The sequence below is a fragment of the Balearica regulorum genome, chromosome 4 (assembly GCF_011004875.1).
Source record: "Balearica regulorum gibbericeps isolate bBalReg1 chromosome 4, bBalReg1.pri, whole genome shotgun sequence".
NCBI classification, from domain to species: Eukaryota; Metazoa; Chordata; class Aves; order Gruiformes; family Gruidae; genus Balearica; species Balearica regulorum.
Window position 1 is genome coordinate 5395539 of NC_046187.1, and position 9076 is coordinate 5404614.

A 9076-nucleotide genomic window follows, 5' to 3' on the forward strand; every position below is an offset into this window, starting at 1 on the left:
GCCAAACTACCCTAAATATGTAAGTCCTGAAATTATTTCAGTGCTCACAGCGAAGTACCACCACATACAGTAGATGATCTGAAAATCCTTCTTGAATCCAGCAGGCCACAGTCTCTTTGATGTTGATTTCTGATGATGTGCTATTTGCTTATATCTGGTATAAGGCATGTCTGCATGAATGGGGTAATAAAAAACCCATATGATCTCTCTCCCAATTTCAACAAAGAAACTGTAGCTGATTTGTTTTCTAGTTGTTGTGTAATACAGATTACATATCAGTACCAGGAAATGAACAATGCATGTTGTTACTTTATTACCAACCCAAAACATTTTGTTTATACCTAATCTTGTACTTTGGACTTATATTTTTAACTGCATGCTCACTTGTTAGGCATCTTAAATATGTCAGCATGTCTTGGCTGCTTTCTCTCCTGCATAACCCATAGAACTGACAATTACGGAAATAAATTATTATTCTATTGTCTCAAAGTATCTCTGTGTTTTAATTAATTTAATATGCATGGTCAATCAGAAGTAGGAAAAACACATTGGAGATGGACTTGTGATCTCAGTGAAATCAAACGAGGGTTTTGGTACTGACCTCTGTGCAGTTAGAATTTCACCACTCACAGCACTTATTGCATCTCAAATGTGTATTTGTAACTGAAATTTATGCCACTACCAAAGCTACTATGCGTTCAGCATCAGAACGGATGTTTTGGATTATAGAGCTGGACCTAACTATATATGTAGTTAATTTTGCATTGTACATACAATGAAGTGCAAACAATCCTAATAATGCCTCAGAAATACTCTGGGAAACTGCATGGAACTGTAGGGAAAAAATGAGCACAGATCTACAAAGATCTTTTTAAAATTATTTTCAGCCAGCCATGAACAACCTGCATTCTGCTTCACTTCTTAGAGGGGCCTGCTAACCAGCACAAAATATTCTGGGCCGTAGCTAAGACAACAGGATAAAATATACTTCCTGAAATACAGTAAGGCTGTGGAACATAAAATCCCATATATGTTAGATAAGAATTTCTCAATATGGGGTCCAGAAGTTATTAGCAGTCTGGACAGAAATACCCGAAGATCCCCATAGGGCTGACAAGTCACATAGTGCTGGCTCCTTCATTATTCCCACTGTTCAAAAACAAATCAAGTGCTCTAAATTATTTATAAATGTTTGCTGCAGAGCTGTTATGTAATTGGGTGTGAGAACATAAGAAATAGTTATAAAATGCAGTCAGCATATTGATATAGTTTAAGAAACAAAAATTGGCTATACTCTTATTAAAAGGAAATTAAAAAGGAACAGAAAGGGTAAACTCCATTCACGGAAATAATACATTATTTTAAACAGCCTGCAGGCTAAGTGTTCAGAGTAAGTAAAAACTACAACAGAGCTCTAACCTTTCCCTCTAAAAAAGTTAACATGGTTTAAGAGTAGACTCAGAAGACAAAAAGACAAAACTTCTTTGCAAGGAAACAGTAATTAGACCATTTAAACACAAATAAAGGAAGTTATGACAGAGGTCTCCATGAATGGTATGGACAAGATGAGGAGGGAACAATAACACAGGAACAAACTGATTCTTAATAAAATGACAAGGAACCAACTTTAAAATTAACAGAATAAATACTTTTTCAAGAAATGCCTAGTTGTGGAACCTGGTGCTAAAGAATGCTCTGGGTCAAAACCTTAATAACTTCAAAACAGGATTAAACAAATTCATAGTGGTAATTTTACCTATTATTGGATAATGGCTACTATGTGATCTGAATCTGGGGCTTATCACTGGAAATTAGAAAGGTGTGTGAGAAAGATCATCCCACATTCAGCCAATTTTTTTCTATAAGTATCTTCTACTGGGCACTGTCAAAAAAATTGATAAAAGAAGGATCTGTCAGTCCTGTAAAATATCTTCTGGCTGTCCTTCGAAAATCATGTTAAAGTACCATGACAATTCTGGCAAGTGTTGTTAGCACTCATGTTTATTAATTTACATCAAAATACCCATTACAGGAGCAGTTAGAGGAAACCAATTTCCACACGTGAATGTGAAAACTTAAAATGTAAGTTCGATTCAGAGAAAACAAGGGTTAACTTAAAACCTCCCACACAGAGCATGGGCACTGCAAGGAACACAAAAGCCTGACCTCAGCTACGCCTTTGGCAAGACTTCTGATCCTATGCAGTAAGACCTCACCCTTCTGCATCCACACTCACCATGTTCCACACATTACATACGCACCAGCTCATAGCATATCGCAGGAATTTTTCACTAAGTTAGGATTATTATACAAAGTTTAAGGAAGATGGATAAAAGAGAAAGGGAAGTTTTGCTTTTACTGATTAGAACACAAGAAGAGTCTTGGGGGAAAAAGTCTGAAAAATAAAAGTTTTCTACTCAGGTCTATCACAGACTGGTTTTGACACAACATGTAAAATTTGTTCCTCAGTTTTCTATTAATAAAATAGAAATACTAATTCAGGCCATATATGTTCTTTTAGGGGGTTTTGGTGGGGGTTTTTTACCCCCCCCACACTTATAACAAGAAATTTCATCGTAAAAAACAAAATAAAGTAAAAAAATGGGTTTACATGAGTACATACATAATATTCCAGGCTATGGTGCATAATGAATACAAAAACCATTACTAGTAGAATAACATTCTGCTTTCATTTTACTTGAAACAAGAGATTTCATTCTACATTGGGCAGATTTTAACTGATAAAAGTATCAACAAATTAGTATCTGATGTTTTTAAATACAAAGATGTAACTTTAGTTTTTAAAAAGTCTAAATAATTTCTTGCAGTTATTCTTGGCCAAAACTATGAACTAAATTAAAGATGAATTCACAAATACTTTGTTTTCAGGTGGAAATTGCATTTCCTATGAACAAACTATTCATCCAAAACACCTGGCCCAGCATTTGCAATACTTCCCTACTTCACAGAGACATTGTCAGACAATTAAATAACACTTGCAAGAGGTAGAGGATTTATAAATCACTGTAAGACTAAAATAAGCCTGAATATTGCGAGACAACTATTCTTTCAAAACCAAATGGAGATTAAAATATTCGATGGAGTTTGTACAAAGCACAGCCTGAACTTTGCCAGTTCAGAGCTGGCTGTACTCATTAATGCAGGAATACCCTCAGGCTGCTTTGTGTGGAAGGTGTAACTTAGAACTGGATTTCTCTGGAGTTCTGAAGGACATCCAGTCATCTTCAAAAAAAAAAGAAAAAGAAAAGATAAAAAAGAAAAAAATGCTTCAAATCTTCTCATAACATGACAGGATCCTTCTGCAAGAAAAATACATCCAGTTCCTCTGATGTAGGAGCAGGAAAAGGATGGAGAAGGATTTAAAAGGCTAGTGTAGGGAATGATGAAACCTTAAGTAACATAGAGAAGCACAGTAAAAATTCCCATGGCAGGAAGGCTAGCAGCCACGCAGCAGTCCAGAGTATCACTCTACTTCCTCTTCCTCTGTAAAGTTTCTCTGTAGAGCCAAGTTACTCAGACTAGGGAAAATATTAACTTTAAACAGTAGTTACACTCAAGATTACTGAAAGATGACTATGCAAGATAACTACAAATGATTATAAACAAACATTTGAGGCATGACAGCCTCTTCCTAGGCTGGCCTACCATACGTCAAGAAGCTAAGTAAGGCTTAATTCTGGCAGCTGAATTCTAGCAATATGTCATTCCTCAAATTCTTAATGAGAGCATTTTGACTATTTGCTGGCAAAAAAAAAAAAAGAACATGCTGTCCACACAGGAAGGAGAAGAGGCAAGCTGACCAGTTAGAGCAAGTGTTAGTGAACTAAAATGGAATGTGCTTATTTTCTAGCAGGGTTTTTGCAGTGATACAAATACATTTTATTAATTTATCATTGCTTAAAAGATTATGGTCTCCTGTGTTCTCTATTACTTTTTTTTAACCTAGCTAAAATAAACCAACACTTCTTCACACTCTCATTGCTAATGAAGCTTAACATAGAGCTTTTAAGACAAAAAAGTGATGCTTTTTCAGACATGATCAATTTTCTCCTTCTTTCATGTCATCTTCTCAATCTCTTTTTCCTTCCTTCTCCTCTTCCTGCTGACACTAACCCTTGTTTCACTACTTCATTCTTATTCTTCACCTTTACTTTTGTCATCACTATTGCATATCCTCCTCCTAAATTGTACTTCTCCTCATTCTGTTCACAGCCCTCTCTGTTTTGCTCCTGCCTTAGCCCTTTCTATGCATGGAGCAGAGCAAAATACCTTTTAAATGTTGTGTTCCAGATAGGATGAAAAAAGAAGTGGGAAACTAGCTGACTGAACATGTCTGCCTGAAAGAGTCTTTGAAGAAATGCCCCACTAGCCTAATTTTGGAGAAGAAAATGGATGTTGATGTGCATATAAATTTTAGAGTCTATACAGGATGTGGGAATGAGAGCAATCAGATGACTAAGCTTCATGTGACTGCTTGCTACAGGCTACATAAGGAAAACTTTGCTAGAGTACATTTAAAAGGAAAGGTTGTGGGTATAGGTACTCATGGTAGGGGGGACTTGAAGACTGGAATACAGTTAGGTAAAAAGTTACCCATGAAATAATGTGTCCTCACTTAGCTTTCTGCAAGCTGAAAACATTTTTTTACTGGTTCTGCTCTTGGTTTGATCTTTATATGATAATGGCATACAACCTAGAGAAATTGGACTAAAACGTTGCTAGGGCTTCTTTTCAGCACCCCTAGTAAATGCATACAATCATTATTTCACATTGCAAACAATAAAAATACTATTTGCTTCCTCACTGGTTCTTCTACTCCTTTATGGCTCTCCTTCCTATCAATCTGTTTTCCTTATTACGGGTAATTCCTGCAGTGTTATGAAGTGCACTGAGCTAACCACTCGGAAAAAACACTGCTCCTTAAGACAAATAGCTGTAAGAGTGTCTTGGTATTTAAAAGATTTTTTTTTTTCCTCCTCTCTGGGACGAAAAGTTTAAATATATGATCTGATGATACCCCAAGAGGTTAGAGAACATGGAAAATCACATATTCTTAAGTAGTTTAGCAATACAGCATCTTAAGTAACCCTTATCTCAATCAAACTTTATCCTGCTACTGTCTATGCAGAATAGGGCCCACTTTCCCTGATATCTTTCAAATTGCAGGCTCTTCTGGAAGAGTAATTTTCTTAATTCTTTTTCATCTGAGCAGAGTAGCACAGCCTCAGACACTCTCTTAAGAGCTCAATAATTGCTTAACAAAAACACAATGGCAGCTCCCAGCCACTGGAATTAAACATACTTTTCAATTATAATGGGAATGTCCCACAGGTATCTTAAAGCCAATGATAAATGGTACTTTATCACATCACATTCTTTATGATAGGCCAGTAAAACTGACTGGACCTAACAGGCAGTATAATGTCCAGTGAAAATACTTTAAAAAAGGATTTAACTAATAAACTACACTTTACAGTCCGCATTAGCTTGTGGAATTTTCTGCCTCAGACCCTACACATAATTTGCTAATTTATTTTTTGCAAAATCCCCCAGTAAGTACAGACACAGTTCCTGTTAATTTCACACAATTATCAGCTCATAAAGAGGAGGTAAGATCTGTGTAGAAGAACAAGATTAACAGTGACAAAAATCAATTAGCTACTCAATAAAACATTACTCAGCTGATTTTTTTTAAAAAACACTAAATTTAAGTCTTCTACACCTCCAGTCTGAGAAGATTTGAAGCAGACATTTTCTTTATGAATTGTTTGAACATGAAGAGGATAGTAAACTGTTTGAAAAAGTTGTTGTAAACATGTTTCAAGTCTTAAGAAATATGAAAGAAAATAGAGAACAGGTGTTCCAGTACAGGTATGAAGACAGTGGTAGAAACACTGTGTATACAAAACATGATACAATAAAATTATTTCAGAGGAAGGAAACAGAATTTATTTACAGATCAGCCAGTGGCAACAACAATATGAACACCAGAAAACTTCTAACACAAAACAAAATCTTGTGTGCAGCTGTGAAACACAGATTTGCAGCTCATTCAATGAAAATTATGAATGACACCTGTAGCTTTGAGAAAAAAATATTTAATGCAGTTACTTTTAAACCTTTTGATGTGTCCTATGTTAATATTTTTCTTTTGGTACATAACTTTCCATAAATGTGCTTTAACCTGGATTGGACATGTGCAAAAACCCAACCCCCTGGATATGATCTGCCTCCATTCCCTTCCAGCTCTGTGCTTCATGTTACACCCTGACCCCCACCATCAACCACTCTGCCACATCGTTGTTCTTTCTTCCTTTTGAAAATCTTAATATTGGCCATTTAGCCTGGAGCCAAGCTGAATGGTTGGATTACAGAGTAGAACTGTGAAAGTCTATTTTACTTTACTCCGGATCCCTCCCTCCAACTTTAACACCTTTTCAACTCTCCCGTTTAATCATCTGTGTTACTAACATTATCAAACTTTACATAAAAATCAGTACTAAACCCATGTAAACATTCTTCTGCATCATGCATACCACATATCCTGTACTGACAATAACTGCAACAGGAAATTGTTTGCCCTTGTAGCATTGTTTTGTACTTGCACCATTTATTCTAATTTTAAAATTCTTCTTTTAGCTCATTTAGAGCTTCCTGTGCCACACCTGTGTCATACTCTGTCTGAACTGTGTGGAAAACTCTAAGATTCACTGGTAGAGAATCTTAAAATATATTATAATTAAAGTTCACAGACTACACTTACTCTGAGAAAAAAAGGAATAGACAGAACCAATATAAATCCTAAGAGACTTCTAAAAGATTAGCAGTGAAAAACAAATCTGTGCTGAAGAAAGGGCAGAGGCAAACAAGAAAGCAAAGTCTACAAAGAAGCAAAAATATCAAAATGAGGTCATAATCAGAATGAGGTCATAATCCTACTTTGGGATTCACAGATGCCTTTGCTTGACTGGCTTTGCAAAGTAGTAATGCAGGGATCAAGGACTAAACTGATACTAAGCAAAGTGATAAGCAGAATGTTTTTTATAAATATACAACAACAAAATACACTGACACAAAACTGGATTTTTAATGGTAATGTTGAACTGACTTTTAACATGTTTTTATCTTAAAATTCCAAGTAAGAACTAGAAAAATCAAATACCTATCAATTAACAGCTAAGAAAGAACTACACGAAACCCCCAAGAACGCTCATTGTGCCAATATACTGTATGACTTTTAGGACAATGAGAGAATCAGATATTCAATTCCCTTCAAAAAAATCACAAAATCTAGGAAACTCTTCAGAAGAGAGACAAACAAATACAGTATCTGTTAAAAAACCAAAAAATATACACAGGTCAATTACTAGCCATAACATCTAAAAGACTCAAGAATAAACACTTCTGACAACTCCTGTATTAACTCAAATTTGTGAATATAAGATAACTATCCAAATCACTGAAAAGCCTGGATAACAAAAGCCTGGAAAACTTACCGAAAATCTCCCCAAAGATTTTTTTTTTTTTAAATAAAAAAGTTGGCCACTTGATAAAAAATGGTGGAGAGTGAAATTGAGAAAATTGCCTTTACCAGCAGGCTTCTTACAGTAGCAATATAATGAAAGAAACATTACCAAAATAATCTGATAAAAATGTATTAAAATTGATTTTTTAAATAAAAACGACAAGAGTATAGTATCTAAGGCATGAACAAATGTTATGCAGTGTCTTGTGTTCCACACAGTAAGTTCTGGAGTGAAATGTTATTGCAATCTGGATGACCTAAAGAAGATACAAGGAAATTACTTAATTTACTACTGCAGAATATGCTATTGAAAAAGCGAACGTGCTTTTATACAAGATTAAGTACATTTCAAATCCTGAAAGACCATTAAAGAGGCAACTGTACAAGAGAGAATACACAAAGTTGTATTCAGCAGCATGCGCTAAGGTCTATGTTGGGTGTGGTAATACTTAAAGTATCATTACTAATCTAGAAACAAAATGTGTTAATGAAATCTACATGTTTATCCATGAAGATGACAACAATAGTGACACATAGAAGGTATTTGCACAACTAGAAATATGAGTATTCATCAACATATAATTCCTTTTGCAGATAACAAAAGGAAACACTCCTCCCCTCTCCAAAATAATAGACCAGATAAAAATCATAGGAAACATGATTTTGTGGTAACAACCCACAAACAGGGGGTATGTAATATAGGATCTTTCCAGGCAACGTGGAACTCCAATACAGCACAACTTTGAGACGTATGTACACTTGTCGGGGGTTTGACTTAAAATCTGCTACCATCAGCCACCCGCATGCCTGTGGTACTTCACGGGCATCCTAAGTAAAGCCAACACGCATAGACAGATATCCTGAAATGAGCGCTGGAAAACAATTACTGGAAAAACAACCACTGCTTCGTTCATTTTAACGAGTTATTAACTCAAAAAGCCAGTGGTTTGGAATAGCCCCAACAGAGGTTTCCTGAGCTGCAACCAGACGACTTTGAGCACTGCTGAGGGGCAGCCACAGCGGCTTTTACACTTAGGACAACTGCCCCCCTCAACCAGCGATAAAATGGGGTTAGAGGAAGGTGAGTTGCGGCAGCCCCTTACCTTGCCACAGCTGAAGGCAGGCCGCAGGGGAACCTAACCCCGCCGGTCCCACCGGCTGAGGCGCTGAGGCGAAGTAACAGCCTCGAGCGCGTGCCGTCGGGAGGGGGAAAAGCCCTCCCGCGCGCCCACTGCGCATGCGCGGCCCTAACACACGCCACCTGGCCCAGCCACACCGCCCTACCGGGCTTTCTCCGGCCAGAGCGGGAGGCGACTGCGCCGTGATTGGCCCGGCCCCTCCAATCGCCTCCGAGCGCTTTTCCCTCTCCGGCTGTCCTCCCTTAGCTTCCCCCTCCCGTTTCCTGGCGCGGTACACGCTCGGGAAGATCCGGGCTATCACCGGGAACACACGCGCACGCGCCCCCGCCTTCGCTCCCCACCGCCCTATTGCGCAGGCGCGGCCCTGGGCGGGAGCGGGCGGAGGGAGAGG